Source organism: Canis aureus, chromosome 20 (assembly GCF_053574225.1).
Source record: "Canis aureus isolate CA01 chromosome 20, VMU_Caureus_v.1.0, whole genome shotgun sequence".
NCBI classification, from domain to species: domain Eukaryota; kingdom Metazoa; phylum Chordata; class Mammalia; order Carnivora; family Canidae; genus Canis; species Canis aureus.
Window position 1 is genome coordinate 35142501 of NC_135630.1, and position 21427 is coordinate 35163927.

The 21427-nt window shown below is 39.9% G+C and overlaps 1 protein-coding gene and 1 pseudogene across 8 annotated transcripts in view; both read right to left on the reverse strand.

The window, feature by feature from the left end:
• LOC144291669 (uncharacterized) overlaps positions 1-21427 on the reverse strand; it is a 47140-nt gene that overhangs the window by 13668 nt on the left and 12045 nt on the right. The window lies entirely within an intron of this gene.
• Positions 17782-17881, reverse strand: LOC144292044 (U6 spliceosomal RNA; annotated as a pseudogene).

Sequence of the window (21427 nt, forward strand, 5' to 3'; positions counted from 1 at the left end):
CTCTGGGTTAGGGAGGTGAGCACCCTAACGGGTCTTCAATGCCTAACCCATATCCACCAATTTTGTAGCTTTGGCTTGCAAGAAGTCCCTTAGCAACTGTCTTTGCCTCACGTTCACATTAGCACGCAGCATAGTTTGACGAAACAGACGCTGGCCTGGTGAGAATTGTGAACTTGCTGGTGTAGAATGCTGGCTCTGAGAGGAGGGTAGGAGGACCTGTGCCTGCATTCTGTCCCATCACCTTGCTTTTTATGACAAACAGTATAACAGACAGAGACAAAAACGGTGACCCTTTTTGGAGGAAAAGGAGACATAATGTGCCAAAAAAAAGAAAAAAAAATACAGCCCTCACAGGATCCAGAAAGTTCACTCCCAAACTTAGCCTAAAAAAATTTAGCTGCAAATGGGGTGTGACCCACATTCATGATGAAGGTTGAGATGACAAAGGCCCCTTATGGACCAGGACCCCTGTGATGATTCCCCTCAGAGCTGGTGTGGTTGGACAAAGAGAGTGAAGTGTGTTTAAATTGATGGCTGTTGGATCCACAGCCTCTTTGGCTGTCTGCCAGATGCACGCCACTACATGCATTGTCTGGTTGGCAGAGTCCAGAGAATATTCTCACTCGTCATAGAGCCACACTCTTTCGACATAGACCAGCATGAAAGGAAAACCTAATCAGACCTCTTGTTCTCCATGCATTATGACAAATGAGACAAAAGACAGAGACAAACGAAAACAATGATCGTCTCTGGGAGGAAAAGGATCAATACAAAACAAGAATACTCATAACAAGTATTTCCCAAAGTTGCTGTTCCCAAGGAATTAGTCTACAAATATTTTTTTCCCTGCAACTCTAAATTCAGAAAGGGTTCTGGTGGTTGGGGAAGACCATCTTTTTCATTTCCATCAGATCCCACAGACAGAGATTTGTGAGGCTTATGTGGTAAGAAATCTCATCGTCTGCCAGCTTTTATCGGATGCCCCAGTATCTCTCAGCCCCAGCACCTCAAAGTGAACAGTGTCCGGCTACGGAAGTTCATCCTGCAGGCTACACCAACTGCTGGGGAGGAGAACTTTTCCCTTATTACTCAAGGTTTTTGCAAGTCTAAGAATTAAATTGACATGAGACAGATTAGCAGAAGAAAATAAAATTTAATTATGTATGTATGGGGAACCCACATCAACATAAGATATTCCAAAGACAGTCAGGCAAAATGAAGTACATGTGTCATTTTGGACTAAGGAGATGGGGTAAGGGTCCAGGGCCTTAAAGGGAAGGGAAATCATTTACAGGAAGAATGAAAATAGTGTTTGGTAAACAAATGTTTGCTGGTGCATAGAGAGGACTTTGATCAAACAGGCATTGTTGTTTCCTCCCTGTCACCACCACTAGTTCATATTATGTAGTTATCTATGGTGATGGCTCTTCTCCTGAGCAAGTCTTCTATCTAAATTCTTTCAAGGGCAGCCCCGGTGGCTCAGGTTTAGCACCTGCCTTTGGCCCAGGGCATGATCCTGGGGCCCCAGGATCGAGTCACACGTCGGGCTCCCTGCATGGAGCCTGCTTCTCCCTTTGCCTGTGTCTCTGCCTCTCTCTCTGTGTGTGTCTCTCATGAATAAATAAATAAAATCTTTTAAAAAAAAAGCCATCTTTAAAAAAAAAATAAAAATTCTTTCAAACATTTAAGAGGAACGTCAAATGTTCCTCTTGAGGCTTCTGTGTTTTTTGTTTTTTGTTTTTTTGCTTTAATATTTATTTATTTATTTATTTGGGAGAGAGAGAGAGAGAGAAAGTGCGCGAGTGCAGCAACAGGAGAGGCAGAGGGAGAGGGAGAGAATCTTAAGCAGACTCCATGGTGAGCACTGAGCCCGACAGAGGGTTCCATCTCATGACCCTGAGATCACAACCTGAGCCAAAACCAAGAATTAGACGCTTAACCAACTGTGCCACCTGCATGCTCCCGGGGCCTTCTATTTCTCTTCTGTTTAGTTTTTTAAAGACTCAGCCTAAAGTAACCCACATGCCAAAGACACACATTTTGGGATGGAAAATTTTGCTCCACTACATGCCTTGGTTTACATACTTCTGCTCTTGTTAACTCAGGCTCAGCCTTCAGATCTCAGCTCCAGCTCCGCTCATCTGAGAAGTCCTCCCTGACCACCAGACCAGATTATGCTGTCCTTGCTCTTTCCCTCCATAGAGAGATCACTGTGATTAACCATCCACCTAGTGTGTGTTGATATCTATCTCCTCCTCCAAACCACAGGACCCTGTGAAATTATTTAGTCAACATCTCTGGCAACAAACTGCGCTGGCAGATAATGGGTGCTCAAAGTACGTTAGATGAATAAATGAAAATATTTGATACTGCCAGCTCGACCAGAGGGCAGAGGCTGCGGGCTCTTTTCTTGTCTGTTCCCAGGAACTGCTAAAAACCACCTGCTCTCATGGCACTGGAGAAAGCTAGCAGAGCCTCACTAATGCATTTATGCTTGCATTTGCTCAGTATGGATTTATTGAGAGGCTGCTATGGGCCAGTATTGTAGGCATCTGGGATTTATGTAGGCGGTGAACATACCATCAAAATCCCTGCCTTCATGAGATTATATTCTGTACTAAGGGAGACAGATTCTGAGCAAATAAACAGGAAACTATGTTTTAAGCTGGTGGTCGAGCTGAAAGGGATCTGGGGAGAAGTGGAGGTGGGAGGTGGGCTGTGATTTGAAATGAAATGGTTGGAAAAGGCATTCATGAGAAGGTGACTGTTGAGCAAACACCTGCATGAGGTAACAGCAAGCTATGTGGCAATCTCGTGGAGGAGCATGCCAGACTAACTACAGGCTGCCCAGGCAAATGTGAATTTGAGATGACATTACTCTTTTAGTGTAAATATGCCCCAAATATTGTACGGGACATACATTAAAATTTTTTCATTGATTATCTGAAATTCCAATATTTATTTTGAATTATTTCACTTGTTACAGTTAAGAATGTGTTACTACCCTAATTTGAAAAGCGTCGCATAAAATTTTAAGATGAATAAACATGAGGTATTCATTAAGGAATCTTTATGCACAAATATAAAGGTAAAGCTGATAATCTACACCCAACCTAATGCCCTTTGAGGTAACCACTCCTCTGAGGTAACCATTACTAATTTCCTGAATACAACCCTCTTCCTCCTTTTCTTTTGCATATATCCACATTTGCCTTCACTTCCTAGGGCTGTTGTCAGAACGTTCCACAGACTAGGTGGATTTTCATTCTCTCACAGCTCTGCAGGCTGGATGTCCAAGATCAAGGTGTCAGCAGGACCATGCTCTCTCTGAAGACTGTAGGAGAGCTTCCTTTGGCTCTTCCAGCCTCTAAGAGACCCAGGCATGGGGGAATCCCTGGGTGGCGCAGCGGTTTGGCGCCTGCCTTTGGCCCAGGGCGCTGATCCTGGAGACCCGGGATCGAATCCCACGTCGGGCTCCCAGTGCGTGGAGCCTGCTTCTTCTCTCTCCATGTCTATCATAAATAAATAAATCTTTAAAAAAAAATAAGAGACCCAAGCATTTCTTGGTTTATAGCAGCTTAACTTCCATCTCTGATCCCATCTTTGTGTCTTGTTCTTTTCCAAAATTCTTTCCTCTTAAGAGGACACTAGTCGGGCAGCCCCGGTGGCGCAGCGGTTTAGCGCCGCCTGCAGCCCGGGGTGTGATCCTGGAGACTCTGGATCGAGTCCCACATCAGGCTCTCTGCGTGGAGCCTGCTTCTCCCTCTGCCTGTGTCTCTGCCTCTCTCTCCTCTTTGTGTCTCTATGAATTAAAAAAAAAAAGAAAAGAAAAAAAAGAGGACACTAGTCTTTGGATCAGGGCCCATCCTAATCCAGGATGACTTCATCTTAACTTAATTACATCTGAAAAAAACTCTATCTCCATATAAGGTCACACTCATAGGTACTAGGAATTAGGACTTCAACATAGCTTCAACATAGGGGGGACACAATTCACACAACACTTAGCTTCAAGGACTTCACACCATTCTGGGGTTGGTTCCCACCACCCCCTCGCCCCACGGCGGTGTATAAAAGGCCCCAGGTGGTGTGACCCCCACTTACCTTTGTGACCCCATCCCTGAAATCTTTTTCTCTAATTTGCTCCACTCCAGCCACACAGCCTCTGTGGTTATGTCTCCTTCCTCTTTCCTATTCTTGCTTATTTTTACATGCGCTCTTGATGTAGTTTTGAAATGTTAGTGAGGTCTGATGCCGTTGGCCATGAAAGATTGAGACGTCTTTGGTGCAAAAAGGTGATTTTATTAAAGCACAGGGGCAGGAACTGTGGGCAGAAGTTGCTGCTGCCCCAGGACTGTGAGGAGCAACTGACTATATACCTTGGGGTTGAGGGAAATAAAGATAAGGGAAGGACTTTCTTTCTTTTTTTTTTTTTTAAAGATTTTATTTATTTATTCATGACAGACACACAGAGAGAGTGAGAGAGAGAGAGAGAGAGAGAGAGAGAGAGAGAGGCAGAGGCAGAGGGAGGAGCAGGCTCCCCGCAGGGAGCCTGATGTGGGACTTGATCCTGGGACCCCAGGATCATGCCCTGGGCCAAAGGCAGGCACTAAACCACTGAGCCACCCAGGCATCCCAGGGAAGGACTTTCATATGCTAAAGACTCACAGGATCGTGGGGGGGGGGGGAATGTTATAATCTGCCTATCTCAAGTATTTGTCAATGGGCTGCAGGTTATAAGGCCATTTTATCTATATTTTATCTATATTTCCTTCTGCCTGTTTCCCACATCACTCTTTTTTTTTTTTTTTTAATTGGGCTCATAAAAAAGTTAACCTGTTTTACTGCTCTTTTCAAAGTTTTAGTTTGGATTTTTTTTTTTTTTAAGATTTTATTTATTTATTCATGAGAGAGAGAAAGAGGCAGAGACACAGGCAGAGGGAGAAGCAGGCTCCATGCAGGGAGCCTGATGTGGGACTCGATCTGGGACTAGATCTGGGACTCCAGGATCACGCCCTGAGGCCAAAGGCAGGCGCCAAACCGCGGAGCCACCCAGGGATCCCCTAGTTTGGATTTATCAAGCATTGCTTTCCTCCTCCTCCTCTTCCTCCTTTGGTTTTCCATTCTATTAGTCTCAACCTATTATTAATCCTTTTCTCCTTTTTAAAAAAATTCCTTAATATGATAGCTATTTTCTTTTTTTTTTTTAATTTTTATTTATTTATGATAGTTACAGAGAGAGAGAGAGAGAGAGAGGCAGAGACACAGGCAGAGGGAGAAGCAGGCTCCATGCGCCGGGAGCCCGATGTGGGATTCGATTCCGGGTCTCCAGGATCGCGCCCTGGGTCAAAGGCAGGCGCCAAATCGCTGCGCCACCCAGGGATCCCTGATAGCTATTTTCTATGTGATCTTTCTTTAGCAATGAAATTACTTAAACTTGTTTATTTTTTTCAGCTCTACTTTTGATGCATCCTACAGGTTTTGGTATATGGTATTCTCCTTTCATATTACCTACAAGATAATTTATAATTTCAGAGTTATACATTGTAGAGGAGGGGTAAAAACTCCTCCTCTTGGTTTTATTAGGTGGGACCAGTAAATCAAACTGATAAGAGATCGATTAACAGGAGGAAAACCAGGGGATCCCTGGGTGGTTCAGCGGTTTAGCGCCTGCCTTTGGCCCAGGGTGTGATCCTGGAGTCTCGGGATCGAGTCCCACATCGGGCTCCCTGAGTGGAGCCTGCTTCTCCCTCTGCCTGTGTCTCTGCCTCTCTCTCTCTCTGTGTCTCTCATAAATAAATAAATAAATAAATAAATAAATAAAACCTAAAAAAAAAAAAAAACAGGAGGAAAACCAGATTTAATGACATACCTACACACAAAAGTTGACAAGGAAATGTGACTCAAGAGGGCAGTTACAGGGTGGCCCGGGTGGCTCAGTGGTTTAGCGCCGCCTTCAGCCCAGGGCATGGTCCTGGAGACCGGGGATTGAGTCCCATGTCAGGCTCCCTGCATGGAGCCTGCTTCTCCCTCTGCCTGTGTCTCTGCCTCTCTCTGTGTCTTTCATGAATGAATGAATAAAATATTTAAAAAAAAAGGGGGGGGGGGTTGGGGCTTCTGAGGGTAAGTGCTTATGGGGAAGTGGCTAGGCAACTTATGGTAAATAAGTAAATAAACAAGGCTGCTACTTTTCAAATTTGTAACTCTTTTTTTGCAAAAGACATGATCAATTTTTTAAGTGCTCCATGGACAAAAATTTTCCTATATGAAGGACATTTCTCTATTAAATTGTGTATAAATATTATCTACTTTCTTTACATGGTTCATGAATTTTTATATATTAGTCTTATTTTTAGTTTTTAAAATGTATTCAGCTCCTAAGTTGTTTAGTGCATACAGGTTTATAACTATTATATCATCTTCTTTTATTGTGCCTTTTATAATTACATAATATTCTCTATCTAGGTTGATAGGCTCTACCTTAATTTTTACTAATTTTGCTTTGTTTGTAACTGCTTGGTGCCTCTTTGTGCCTTTAATTCTAACCTTTATCACTTTGTTTCATCTGTATTTTTTTTTTTTAAGATTTTATGTATTTATTCATGAGGGAGACAGAGAGAGGGGCAGACACAGGCAGAGGGAGAACCAGGCTCGATGCAGGGAGCCTGACATGGGACTAGACCCCAAGACGCCAGGATCAGGCCCTGGGCTGAAGGCGGTGCGGAACCGCTGAGCCACCCGGGCTGCCCCACCCTCCCCTTTTTATTGGTTAGTTCTATGGGCTTCTTAAAGTTCTACTACAGATCAGTATCCACATTTCTCTCTGATAACTATTTTCACCTCTGAAATTTACCCTCCTTACAGCTTTGCTTTCTCCCAAAAGAACTTGTGTAAATCAGTATTTTTCAAACATTGTTTCAACCTACTGATGCGTTGTAAAATTAATTTAGTGGATTGAGATGGAGGGGTGCCCAGCTGGCTCATTTGGTGGAGCATGTGACTCTTGATCTCAGGGCCATAAGTTAGAGCCCTATGTTGGGTGTAAAGATTACTTAAAAGTAAAATCTTTAAAAAAAAAAAAGGGGGGGCGGGGGGGGGAAATGGGGAAACTGAAGAGACCCCATTTTTTACTCTTTTTCATGCTTCTATTCTTGCTAGGACCCCCACTCCCACCTTATATACATCTTATAGTATGTTCTCCTTGTAAAGGTCAAGGAATTAATGATTTTTTGCCCTTTAATGTAGGCTCTATGCTCAGCATGGAGGTCAATGTGGGGCTTGAATTCAAGATCCTGAGATCAAGACCTGAGCTCAGATCAGGAGTCAGACACTTAACCAACTGAGCCTCCTAGGTGCCCCAGAGTTAATGATTTCTTTGGAGTCTTCCAGCTCAATAGATAACATCTAAGGAATGGCTAGGTGGGGTTGTCATGAACGTTTTCCAAGACCACTGATTTGCTGAGACCCCTGGCTCCAGGGCATTAGTGACATGGGGGACACCTAAACACTTGCCTTTGATCTTGGATGCCTGAGAAGACACATCACATGAACTGAGCCACAATCCTTACTAAAAACCCTGACCCTCCAAGCAAAGACAAGACTCACTCTTTTTTCTTTTGCCAGTCTCTTGGACACTCTGTCTATATTTACACACTCTACATTTTCAATAAAGTCTGCTCTCACTTCCTGCTGGCTCGAGCTTGATTCCTATCCTATTAGCCAACCTGCATCATGATCGTTTTTAAAAGAAAAAAATTATAATAGAAAAATATCAGAGAACATTTAACACAGTAAGAAACTTTGTTTCAAAAATACTGTGCCTTTGAATATATATGCAGTGTGTATGTGCATGTACTTGTGCATTCGATTAGGATATAAAATGCATTTCATAACAAGTCCCAGTCAAAGAAGTTGGAAATCTACTGTTTAAATGTACTGGTGTTACTTATAAGGTGAGAAAAGATCAAGTGAGGCTTAGTCTGTTCAATGAAACTTATAAGCATGGAATTATTTTTTTCTCTTAAAACTAATTTTTCACTTAAAAAAAAGAGCCGAACCTTAAGAGAAATTTAGAGCAGTGATTCTCAGACTTGTGTGTGCATCAGAATCACCTGGAGAGCTTCTTAAATCATATTCCTGGACCTCACCCAGAGATTCTGATTAGTTCAGTCTTGAGGCTCATGAATCTGCCTTTCCAGCAACTTCCCTGGTAATGCTGATGCTGCTGGTATGAGAGCCATATTTAGTAACACTGATTTAGGACAGTGATTTTTCAGACTTGAGTACACATCAAAATCACCTGGAAGATTTGATAAAACAGGGTGTCAGGACTATCCCTAGTTTCTGCTTTTTTCTTTTTTTTTGAAAGATTTTATTTATTTATTCATGAGACACAGAGAGAGAGAGGCAGAGACACAGGCAGAGGGAGAAGCAGGCTTCCTGAGAAAAGCCTGATGCGGGACTCGATCCTAGGACTCTGGGTCATGACCTGAGCTGAAGGCAGATGCTCAACCACTGATCCACCCAGGCGTCCCTTTCTCATGTGTGGTTTTATATATGGCCTTATTGCTTTATAGATGGGATCACAGTATTTGCTTTTTTATTTAATAGTGTAGTGAGGAGATTTTTTTTAAAGATTTTATTTATTTATTCATGAGAGACACAGAGAGAGGCAGACATAGAGACATATGCAGAGGGAGAAGCAGGCTCCCTAGAAGGAGCCTGATGCAGGCTTTGATCCCAGGACCCCAGGATCATGACCTAAGCCAAAGGCAGATGCTCAATCATTGAGCCACCTAGGTGCTCCTAGGAGGAGAAGCACATGTAATCAACTTCGATCTTTATAGCTGTATAATATTCCATTGTATGGCTATAGGATAATTTGATTAACCCATCCCCAAATTGTAGACATTCAGGTTGTTCTTTTTTTTTAACTATAAGAAACAAAGCTTTTAAAAAACTGATGAGCAAAAACTCTATAGAAAGATGGGTAAGCAGCATAGACAAGGAAAGACAAACAGCCTTAAATGTAGAAAAAGATGTTCAATCTTATTAACAAAATGTAAATGAGAAGTACAGTAAAATGTCAATGCCACTTTTCACTTATCAGATGGACAAAAATCCAAATATTTGACACCACAGTTTGTAAGAAACAGGTACTTTTATACATTGTTAATGGGGGTACAAAATGATGCAACCATTTGGAGTGAATTTGGTTGACAAAATTTCATATGCCTTTACCTCTTGATTTAGCAATACCACTTCCAAGCATTTACTCTGAAGACTTACCTCCACAAATAGGGACCTATGCACAGGATTATACATTATGGCATGATTTGTAATAGCATAAGATCAGTTCAAATTCCCCTTAAGAGGAGACTGGTTGAATAAAATATAATATATCTATTCTGTTCCAATAGTTTGTTAATTGTTGATTTTTCTATGTTGATCATATTGTTTTTCACAAAATAATAGCTTATCTCTTTATTTCTAATGCTTATATTGCTTATTTGTTTTCATTTTCTTAGAGCACTGTCCATCATGTCTAGCAATTTATTATTATTTTTAAAAAGATTTATTTATTTGAGAGGGGGAAGAGAACACAGGGGGGACAGGCAGAGGGAGATGGAGAGAGAGAATCTCAAGCAAACACTCTGCTGAGCGTGGAGCCCAATGTAGGGATCGATCCCATAACCCCAAGATCATGACCTGGGCCAAAATCAAGAGTCAGATGCTCAAATGACTGAGCCACCCAGGCACCTCTGTAATATAAATATTTTAAAATTTTATTTTATTTTTTAAAGATTTTACTTATTATTTATTCATGAGAGACAGAGAGAGGCAAAGACACAGGCAGAGGGAGAGGCAGGCTCCCTGCGGGGAGTCTGATGCGGCACTCGATCTCAGGACCCTTGGGATCATGATCTGCGCCAAAGGCAGACACTCAACCACTGAGCCACTCAGGTGGCCCCTCTAGTATAATTTTAAGAGTAGCCAAGGTAGTAGACAGCTTATTTTTCGTCAATCTTAAAAGAAATTCTTCTAAAGTTTCTCCATTGAGTCATTATTTTTAAAAATTCACTATTGAATTCAGCTTGGTAATATTTTATATTGGATATTCAAATATATGTTCATATATGACATTAATCTAACTGACATTTTTTAGAATGTCCTTATTTAGAATTTGTTCTTTTTTTTTTTTTTTTTTGATCTTAAGTAGGCTCCACACTGAGCTGGAGCCCACATGGGGCTTGAGCTTATGACCCTGAGATCAAGACCTGAGGTAATATCAAGAGCCAAATACTCAGTCAAATAAGCCACCCAGGTACTGCTTTATTCAATTTTTGAATTCAGAGTTACAATAGACTCATAAAATGAACACGGCAAGCTTTGTTCATTTTCTATTTCCTGAAACAAACAGTATGTAAGAGTTATTTATCTCTTGAAAGTTAAGTATAAAATCATCTGTAAAACTGTCTGGGCCCACACTTTTTTGGAAGAAGTTTTGTTTAATTGCAATTTCTTTTTTTTTATTTTTTATTTATTTATGATAGTCACACACACACACACACACACACACACACACAGAGAGAGAGAGAGAGAGGCAGAGACACAGGCAGAGGGAGAAGCAGGCTCCATGCACCGGGAGCCCGATGTGGGATTCGATTCGGGGTCTCCAGGATCATGCCCTGGGTCAAAGGCAGGCGCCAAACCGCTGCGCCACCCAGGGATACCGCAATTTCATTTTCTTAATGCCTATTGGACTATTCTAATTTTCTCTTCTACTTTCATCAACATTAGAACTTTTTATTTTTCTAGAAACTTATCCACTTTTTGTGGGTTTTAAAATATTGGTGTATACTTGTTATAAAATTATTTTAGAATTTAAATCTTATTTTTTTAATAATGATTTTATTTTATTATTATTTTTTTATTGGAGTTCAATTGGCAAATTGAACTGCTATATCAGTTCAATATGTGATATGAACAATATGTGATATGAACACATATCATGATATGTGATATGCTATATCACCCAGTGCTCATCCTGTCAAGTGCCCCCCCGGTGCCCGTCACCCAGTCACCCCATCCGGCCTCCTACCTCCTCTTCCACTACCCTTTGTTCGTTTCCCAGGTTAGAAATCTCTCATGTTCCATTACCCTCACTGATATTTCCCACTCATTTTCTCTCCTTTCCCCTTTATTCCCCTTCATTATTTTTATATTCTCCAAATGAATGAGTCCATATAATGTTTGTCCTTCTCCGATGGACTTACTTCACTCAGCATAGTACCCTCCAGTTCCATCCATGTCAAAGCAAACGGTGGGTATTTGTCGTTTCTAATGGCTGAGTAATATTCCATTGTATACATAAACCACATCTTCTTTATCCATCCATCTTTCGATGGACTCCAAGGCTCCTTCCACAGTTTGGCTATTGTGGACATTGCTGCTAGAAACATCGGGGTGCAGGTGTCCCTGCGTTTCATTGCATCTGTATCTTTGGGGTAAATCCGCAGCAGTGCAATTGCTGGGTCATAGGGCAGGTTTATTTTTAACTCTTTGAGGAACCTCTGCACAGTTTTCCAGAGCGGCTGCACCAGTTCACATTCCCACCAACAGTGCAAGAGGGCTCCCCCTTCTCCACATCTTCTCCAACATTTGTGGTTTCCGGTCTTGTTAATTTTCACCATTCTCACTGGTGTGAGGTGGGATCTCATTGTGGTTTTGTTAAATCTCATTTTTATCTTCAGTTATTTCTCTTTTTTAATTTTGTTTTTATTTACTTCTTCCTTTTTGTGTCTTTTTAAAAAATATCTTGACCATAGTTTTATTCTTTTGGGAGAACCAATTTTGGTTTTATTAATTTTCTCATTTTTGCTCTTGACTGTATTGTTTTCTACAAATTCCTAAATGATAGAGGGTTAGACCAGGGGCTTGTCTTTCTGCATTATTTGAATCTTAAAACTACTTTTATATGGTTATAAAAATAAAATGAGTTCTAAAAATAACAGTATAGTAACTCAGCTTCAACAGAACACATAAAAAGTTAAGTCAATGAAATAAGTAGTGATGTTTTGCTTCCTAACACAGTTATACTTTTCTACTTTTTATACAAAAAAATATTTTATTTACTTATTCATGAGAGATACAGAGAGAGAGAGAGAGGCAGAGACACAGGCAGAGGGAGAAGCAGGCTCCATGCAGGGAGCCTGACGTGGGACTGGATCCCAGGTTTCCAGGATCACGCCCTGGGCTGAAGGCAGCACTAAACCGCTGAGACACCTGGGCTGCCCTACTTTTCTACTTCTTAATGTATTATTTGTACAAGCACAGTAACCAAATTTTTTTTTTAAGATTTTATTTATTTATTCATGAGAGGGAGAGAGAGTGAGAGAGAGGCAGAGACACAGGCAGAGGGAGAAACAGGCTCCATGCAGGGACCCCGGCGTGGGACTCGATCCCAGGTCTCCAGGATCACACCCTGGGCTGAAGGCAGCGCTAAACCGCTGAGCCACCAGGGTTGCCCAGCCATAATTTCTTCAAATAGCCTAGCAAGTATCTCCAAAAAATAAAGATCTTTTCCTATATAGCAATAACATTGTTCCACTTAACAAGTTTAAGAAGAATTTTTTTAAAGATTTTATTTATTCATGAGAGGGAGAGAGAGTGAGAGGCAGAGACACAGGCAGAGGGAGAAGCAGGCTCCATGCAGGGAGCCCGACATGGGACTCGATTCCGGGTCTCCAGGATCACGCCCTGAGCCAAAGGCAGAGGCACTAAACCGTTGAGCCACCCGGGCTGCCCCAAGAAGAATTTTATTTATTTTATTTTATTTTATTTTATTTTATTTTATTTTATTTTATTTTATTTTATTTTATTTTATTTATTTTATTTTTTTTTATTTTATTTTTTAAAAAGATTTTATTTATTTATTCATGAGAGACACAGAGAGAGGGGCAGAGACACAGGCAGAGGGAAAAGCAGGCTCCATGCCAGGAGCCTGACGTGGGACTTGATCCCAGGTCTCCAGGATCACGCCCTGGGCTGGAGGCAGTGCTAAACCGCTGAGCCACACGGGGCTGCCCCCCAAGAAGAATTTTAAAAATATATTGCTCAGTCTGCATTCAGACTACTGTAATATTCCCCAAGTGGCTTTTACAGTTTTTTTTTTACAGTTGTTTTTTTAAAGTCTATTTAAGTAATCTCTACACCCAACATGGGGCTCAAACTCATGACCCTGAGATCAAGAGTTGTATGCTCTTCTAATTGAGCTAGCTGGGCACACCTACAGTTGTCTTTTTTTAAATCAAGATTCAATAAGGGAGGGAACCCTGGGTGGCGCAGCGGTTTAGCGCCTGCCTTTGGCCCAGGGATCGAATCCCACATCGGGCTCCCGGTGCATGGAGCCTGCTTCTCCCTCTGCCTGTGTCTGCCTCTCTCTCTCTGTGTGTGACTATCATAAATAAATAAAAATTTAAAAAAAATAAAAAAAAAAGATTCAATAAGGGACATATATTACTTTTGTTAGGATTCTTGAGTCTCTATCAATCTAAAAGTCTCTCTGCCTCTAAGTTTTCCCCATGACTATGACTTGTTGAAGAGGTCAGGACATCTTATTGAATGTCTCAATTTCTAGATTCATCTGATTGTTTCCTCTTGCTAATATTTTTTGGTCTTCTTCTGCCAAATTTCCTGTAAATTGGAAGTTATATCTAAATCTTGATTGGACTGATTATAAGTATTTGACAAGAACTGTTTCGTAGGTGATGCTACATATAACACCACACCGGGTGATACAAAATGTGTGGTTATTGCCCCTATTTACTGAGTGATTTGTGTGCAAAGGTGGTAATAGTGTCCGTTGAACAATTATGTGTATGACACCATGCAAATACTTAAAGTTTTTTCAGTTTTTCTTTTTCCATCAGACTTCCAACTAATGGTTTTGTATCTGCTAATTGTCTGAATCAACTATTTCATAAAAGCTGACAAAACTTAAGACTTTAATCATTTGTTCTATATTTATTAGCAGGCATCCTTCTCGAAAGAAGAGCTTTCCTTTATCACTTGGGAATGTTTGGTTACTCTGAGATACATTTCTAACTTGAAAAGTGGGGTAAATGCTTAATTCTTTCTCCATAATTCACATTTTAAAAATAATGGGTTAGTGGAAGTCATCTCTATACTTTGGCCAGTGGGAGCCCCCTTCAGTTTGCTCCTGAGTCCCCCTGATACAACCCTGTCTTTGAAGACTCTAGTTTTCTTCAAAAAAAGTATTCTTAGATGTGCCTTGTACATTCTCAGTTCCCAACCTGGAATCAGTCAGTCCCTGGTTCCTTTTTGTAAGGAATGATAGCAGGAGGTCAATATCTGGGTGTGGCTTGCTGTTTTGACCCTCATTCTTTTGGTGCACTAATTCTATCTTCTCCAAACAAGAACAACAGTCATAACTTTTATTTAATGTTGCATGTACACAAGGTATTTTACATATATTTATAATGTAATCAGATTATTGAGAAGTTTCACATATCAATTACATTAAGTATGAAAAGATTATTTATATGACAGAGCACACAAGCAGGGGAGCGGGAGGCAGAGGGAGATGCAGGCTTCCTGATGAGCGGGAGCCCAATGTGGGGCTTGATCCCAGGATCCCAGGATCACGACCTTAACCGAAGGCAGACACTTAACCGACTGAGCCACCCAGGAGCCCTAACATTAAGTGATTTTATTTCTTGTGTCATGTCCCTGCCTTCAACTATACTTTGACAAACCTTCCCTTCTCATGCCTAAGTGGCATTCAAGGCACCTATCATTATATTTCCATCACTTATAGTCAGTGAAACAATCTTTATTTTTCATATCTAATTCAAAGCAATCTTCCTTCCACTTCATAGACTACTGGGACAGTGTGGGCATGGTCTGCTTGACTCCTGCCTACTTGTCCCACTTTTAGGTTCTAGCTCCTTGGGTATTGGAGATGAAAAATAGATGGTGAAAAAAGGCAAATGGCCTTTGCTTTTTTTTTGAGGTGATTATTATTTTTTTAATTTTATTTAACATTTTAGAGAGCATGTGCATCAGTGGTGGCGCACAGGGCTGGGGAGAGACAGAGGAAGGAGAGAGAACTTTAAGCAGACTCCATGCCCAGCAGGGAGCCCGATACAAGGCTTAATCTCAGGACCCTGAGATCATATGACCTGAGCCAAAATCAAGAGTGGGATGTTTAACTGACTGAGCCACCCAGACACCCTAAGGTGATTTCTTTAGTGTGGTATAATTCACATATCATTAACTCTCCATTTTAAGTGTGCAATTCAGTATTTTTTTTGTATATTCACAAGGTTGTAACCATCACCATTACCTCCAGAACATTTTCATCACCCCCAAAAGAAAGGTGGTCCCCATCAGCAGTCACTCCTCTATGACTCCCAGCACCCATCCCCTCCTCTACCCCAGCCCTAGGCAACCACTAATTTACTTTCTGTCTCTTTGGATTTGCTTATTCTGGACATTACATATAAACAAAATCATACAATATTTGGCCTTTTATTTCTTTCACTTAGCATAATGTTTTCAAGGTTTACTATCTATGGTTCAGTAATTATTATATTGATAAATCACATTTTATTTGCATTAGCTGATGGACATGTGGGTTGTTTCAATTCCTAGCTACTATGAATAACACTGCTATGAACCTGGGTGTACAAGATTTTGTGTAAATATAATGCTTCTATCTAATATGTATACCCAATGTGTCTCTTGGGTATTTACCTAGAAGCAGAATTGCTGGATCATATTTTAACTCTATCTTCAACTTTTTGAGAAACTGCCAAACTTATTCAAATCAATTGTACCTTTTACATACACAGGAGCATCTTATGAGGGTTCCAGTTCTCCACATCCTCACCAACAGTTGGTATTTTCTGTTGTTTTGAAACTATAGACATTCTAGTGGATGTGTGTAGTATCTCAATATGATTTTGATTTGCATTTCCCTAATGGCTATTATCTTTTTCATGGGCTCATTGGCCATTTGCATATTTCTTTGGAGAAATGTCTATTCAGATCCTTCTCTCGTTTTTAAATTAGGTTACTTGCTTTTTTATTATTGAGTTTTTTAAAGATTTATTTATTTATTTATTTATTTATTTATTTATTTATTTATTTATTTATTTATGATAGACACAGAGAGAGAGAGAGAGGCAGAGACACAGAAGGAGGGAGAAGCAGGCTCCATGCTGGGAGCCCGACGTGGTACTCAATCCTGGGACCCCAGGATGGCGCCCTGGGCCAAAGGCAGGCGCTAAACCGCTGAGCCACCCAGGGATCCCCTTATAAGAGTTCTTTAAATATTCTGGATATTAGACATTCATCAGATGTATGATTTGCAAATATTTTCTTCCATTTCTTGTGTTTTTTTTTTCCCCTATTGTCCTATGAAGTGTGAAAGTCTAAAATTTTAATTTAATTCAATTTATCTTTTTTTTTAATGTTGTTTGTTTTTGGTGTCATATCTAAGAAACCATTGCCTAATATGAGGACAAGGACATTTAAGATTTATTCTTACGTTTTCTTTGTAGAGTTTTACAGCTTAGATCTTACATGTAAGTCTTTGACCTAGTCTTATTTTTTAAAGATCAGCTTTAGATTTACATGATTTTAAAAAAGATTTTATTTATTTACTTATTTGAGAGAGAGAGAGAGAGAGAGAGAGAGAGATCATGAGCAGAGTCTGACATGGGGCTTGATCCCAGAACCCTGGGATCATGACCTGAGCTTAAGGCATATGCTTAACTGACTGAGCCACCCATGCATCCATTTCTTACATATGGTATGGAGAAATGATTCAACTTCATCCTTTTATATTTAGCTATCCAGTTGTCCCAGAATTATTTGTTGAAAAGATTATTCCTTCCTTATTAAATTATCTTGGGACCTCATTGAAAATCAACTGAACACAGATGCATGATGCATGGGTCTAGTTCTTGATGCTTAATTGTATTCCAATGGTCTATCCTTAGCCAGTACCACACTATTTTTATCAGCTTTGTAGTAAGTTTACTATTTGATAACTTCCTATTAAGTTCCAAAAATCAGGAAGTGTGAGTCCTTCAACTTTGTTCTTTTTTCCCGATTGTTTTGGCTTCTCTTGGTCCTTTGCATTCCCATAGGAATTTTAGGATCAGTGTGTCTTGTTTCTGCAGAAGATAGTTGAGATTTTTTATAGATATTGCATTGAATCTGTGGATCATTTTTGAGGGAATCTTTTTTTTTTTAAAGATTTGTTTATTTATTTGAAAGAGAGATAGAAAAGGAGATGAGTGGTGGGGAGGGGCAGAGGAAGAGCAAGAATCCTTTAAGCCAGACTCCCCACTGAGCAGGGAGCCCAAAGTGGGGTTTGATCCCAGGACCCCAAGATCATGGTCTGAGCCAAAACCAAGAGCCAGCCAGCTGCTCAACCGACTGAGTCACCTAGGTGCTCCTGGAGAGTATTTTAACAATATTAAGGTTTCTGGTCTATTTATTTATGTTTTCTTTAATTTCCTTCAACAATATTCAATATGTAAGTCATCTACTCCTTTTGTTAAATCTATTCCTAAGTACTTTATTCTTGATAAGTTGTATTTTTTTTTTTTTTTTTACTTCATTTTCAGAGCAAATATTTTACTTCATTGGGAGCAACTGGAATCCTCTGTGATTGCTGTTGTTTTACTTAGTAACACTGCCCACAAGGCCTTCTGTGGGCAGGTATCCAAAGTCTGGATCTCTTACGGGGCACATGTGTGAGCTCTTTGAATGTCACCCTTACACAGGAGCCAAGCTAATCTTCTCTGTTTCATTCCAATTTTAGTATAGGTGCTGCTGAAGCAAGCACCGTATGAGCTCTTAGGAGGGCCCCACAGATCTCCACAGAGCGCAGTTCCCTTGGTACAGGATATCAATCTCCAGTTCCAGGGCTCCAACTTTGCCACTCACTGCCCAATGGCACATCCCATAGTTTCTTCCTGCATTTTTTTCCTTGCAGTATGCATCCCCCTTTTTTTTGGGGGGGGGCAGCTCAAGAGAGATAGCTCAAATATAGCTAGCTCCCATTGTGTTTACTCAGTAGGTAGGGGCTTACTTTCCAAATACTGTAATTTACTACTATCAAGGTATAGTAATTAAGATGTGCATTAAGGCACAGGAATAAAAGAACAACATGACAGAACCAAAAGAAAATCCAAAGTATATGTCCCACCCTTTGGGAAAGGGTGGCATTTTCAATAAAAGGTTTCAAAACAACTGATTGTCAATTTGGAAAAAAATAAAATTAGTTTCCTACCTCACACCGCACACAAAAGTAAATTTTATGTGTATATAAAAAAATGCCTAACGGTTGTAAAAACACCAAACCTAAAAATATCAGAGGGAACTACAAGAGAATATCTTTATGACCTTGGAGTGGGGACATATTTTTTAGAAGAAACAATAAGCACACATCAAAAAGAAAAAGGTTGATAAAACTGATCATATAAGACATCATAATAAAAAAGTAAAAAATAGTATTCCAGATAGGGACAAGATACTGGCTGCAAATAGCTATGAAAGATTCATGTTCTGACTACAGAATTTCTAAAAATCAGTAATAAAAAGGTAAACTGTTCATCTAAAAAGTGACCCAGGCAGGAAGGGAGCTCCAAACTGCCAGTGAACACATGGGAAGACACTCAGTTCCGTGAGAAATCAGGAAAACAAATTAACACCATAAAGAAATGCCATTTTAGACTCTTAAATACATAGTGCTAGTATGCACACTCTCCTATTCTGCTGGTTATTTCTGAGATGTTTTTGTTAAGTTGAAGATATACATATGTTAAGACCTCATAAATGTCACTAGAGAAACTCAAGCATACAACCCACAAGTAGAAGGTTTTATAAAAATGTTTATATAGCAAGTTAAAAAAATTCCAGCAAACAAAACAAATCTCTGGAAACTCACTAGATGTCCATTTATAGGAGATTAGATAAGCGTCAAAACATTCATATAGTTATGAATACCATAGAGTACTTAAAAACAAATTAACACTCCAGCTACCCTTTTTACCTATAAGATGTATCTCAAAAACATAATATTAAGAAAGGAGGGGATTAGTTGCAGAAAGATATATACAATATTATGGCACTTATATAAAACTTAAAATATGAAAACAATACCAAATATTACTTATGGATACATTTACATATATGAAACACACAAAACCGGTATGAAAATATAAGTGCCAAATTCAGAACAGAGCGGTGGAAATGGGATCTGGCCGGGCAACACGAGGAATTCCTGTTTCTTTGTTGCATGCCTGATCCTTTGTTAAATGCAAACAAAAAATACAAACTAACTCCAAGTATTGTGAGATAGCTCTAAATTCAAGCTTCTGTAAAGTCTTCTCTTCAGTTCTAATTTCAGCATGCTGCTTCTAAAAAAGGTTGTCAGCTCTGGTGACACCATCAGTTTTTAACTTCATGACTAAAGATTCTCCTTTGTCTTGGGGAAGCCAAAGACTTGCTTCCAATTAGCCAGTCTGTACAAGAATTTCTTCCCATTTTATAATCAGTGTTTTCTTTTAAAAATGTCCCAACCGGGATCCCTGGGTGGCACAGCGGTTTAGCGCCTGCCTTTGGCCCAGGGCGCGATCCTGGAGACCCGGGATCGAATCCCACATCGGGCTCCCGGTGCATGGAGCCTGCTTCTCCCTCTGCCTGTGTCTCTGCCTCTCTCTCTCTCTGTGACTATCATAAATAAATAAAAATTAAAAAAAAAAAAATGTCCCAACCGTTTGCCTCATTTTCAGAGAAAGGGGCATCAGGAGCTGGATATAGGCTATCTTCTGTTAGAGGGTTCAAATTTACTTGCCAGCTAGCTTTTTAAGACTACTGAAATGGTGCTAGGATTATCGAGGTTTGGTTCTGAATCTGTCACTAAGCAGGAGCGCAAGACCTTGGGTGAATCCCTGGACAGTTGTGGACTTCAGTTTTCTCACAAACAAGAGTGGTGGATGAATGATCTCTAAGATACATTCTCCATCCAACTTTCCAAGATTCTGAGGTAGATTTTGAGGTTTGTCAAAACATTTCTTGGCTCTGAAATTCTCCTCCATCATTTCCATCAAGCTGGTTGGATAAATCCTGGTGATCTCAAATCCTTGGACAACTTTTAGGGATGCTATATTTTTCATATGCCCAAGTTGAAGATGCAGAGTCAAATTTACCCCACTTGCCATTTGCCAGGCAAATGTCCTGGCATTTCATATAGTTATAGATTAGCATTGTCTTTGTAATTTATACCAGCAATTGTCTGGTAAATCCCTTGAAGTGGTTGGTAGTCTGTAGTAAAATTTTCCTACTTTCCTCTTGCTTGACACTGAGGAATCGAATTTATTTTCTGAAGTACGGTGCAAATACTTTTTGTTTAAATTAAGATATTGTGTTATCAATGAGCAAAGAGTCCTCATGGACAAGAAAGGTAGGATCTTACCTTCTGAATTTATATAAATGTAAAATATTAAGTTCTGTGGGAGTAAGAACTGTCCGCTTCTAGTCAAACCTGTTAGTTTCAAGAGTCGGCAACTACCTGTTGCAATCAGGAATTACAGGTTAAAAGCAACTTTAGTCAGTTTAATTTACGTGGTGTTTGAATTCAAAAGAAGACTGGTAAGTGGAATTTAAATATTACACAGTTAATAGTAGGGAGGGTGCTTAATTCCAGATGACTCAGAATGCCAGGGCAGTGTGGTAGATGATGCAGAGAAATGCAGTGTGCCAAGTGCACGAGAGAAAGAGAAATTCATAGCGGGTGTGTGTGTGTGTGTGTGTGTGTGTGTGTCATATAGCTAAATCATGCACAAGCAAAGGCAAATTTTGGGAATTGAGAAAATCAAAATACATTTGAGGATAAGAGTTTAGTGACTGTGAACAACTCATATTGTGTATGCCATGATTTACTTAGAAATTAGCTGAAGCAATAAGGAAAACTGGAAAATATGGCATGAATGTAAGGAGATTATTGAAAAGGAGAAATAGAACGTGAGTTGTTGCAAACAGCAGAAGGCAAGAGAATTTCATCCAGGAACAGGAAATTCTAAATAAATAACACCAGCTATAAAATATGGCAAACATAAATCTTATAAATAATTTTAACACTTGCTGATTTCTTAATGCATCATTTAACTTTTAAACTGCAAGCTGGCAGAGTGACAGACTCCAACTCTATTTCAAGTACTACATGATATAATTAATGTGGCAAAAACAAAAATAGAAGAAACACAATTGTGCAATTCTGGAAGAGCACAGATTCCCATGCATGACAATCAGGCATACCCTACAATTTACAATAGATGGTTGGAATTATCTCATCCTTAATACATGTGAGGAAATACAGGCAGAGATC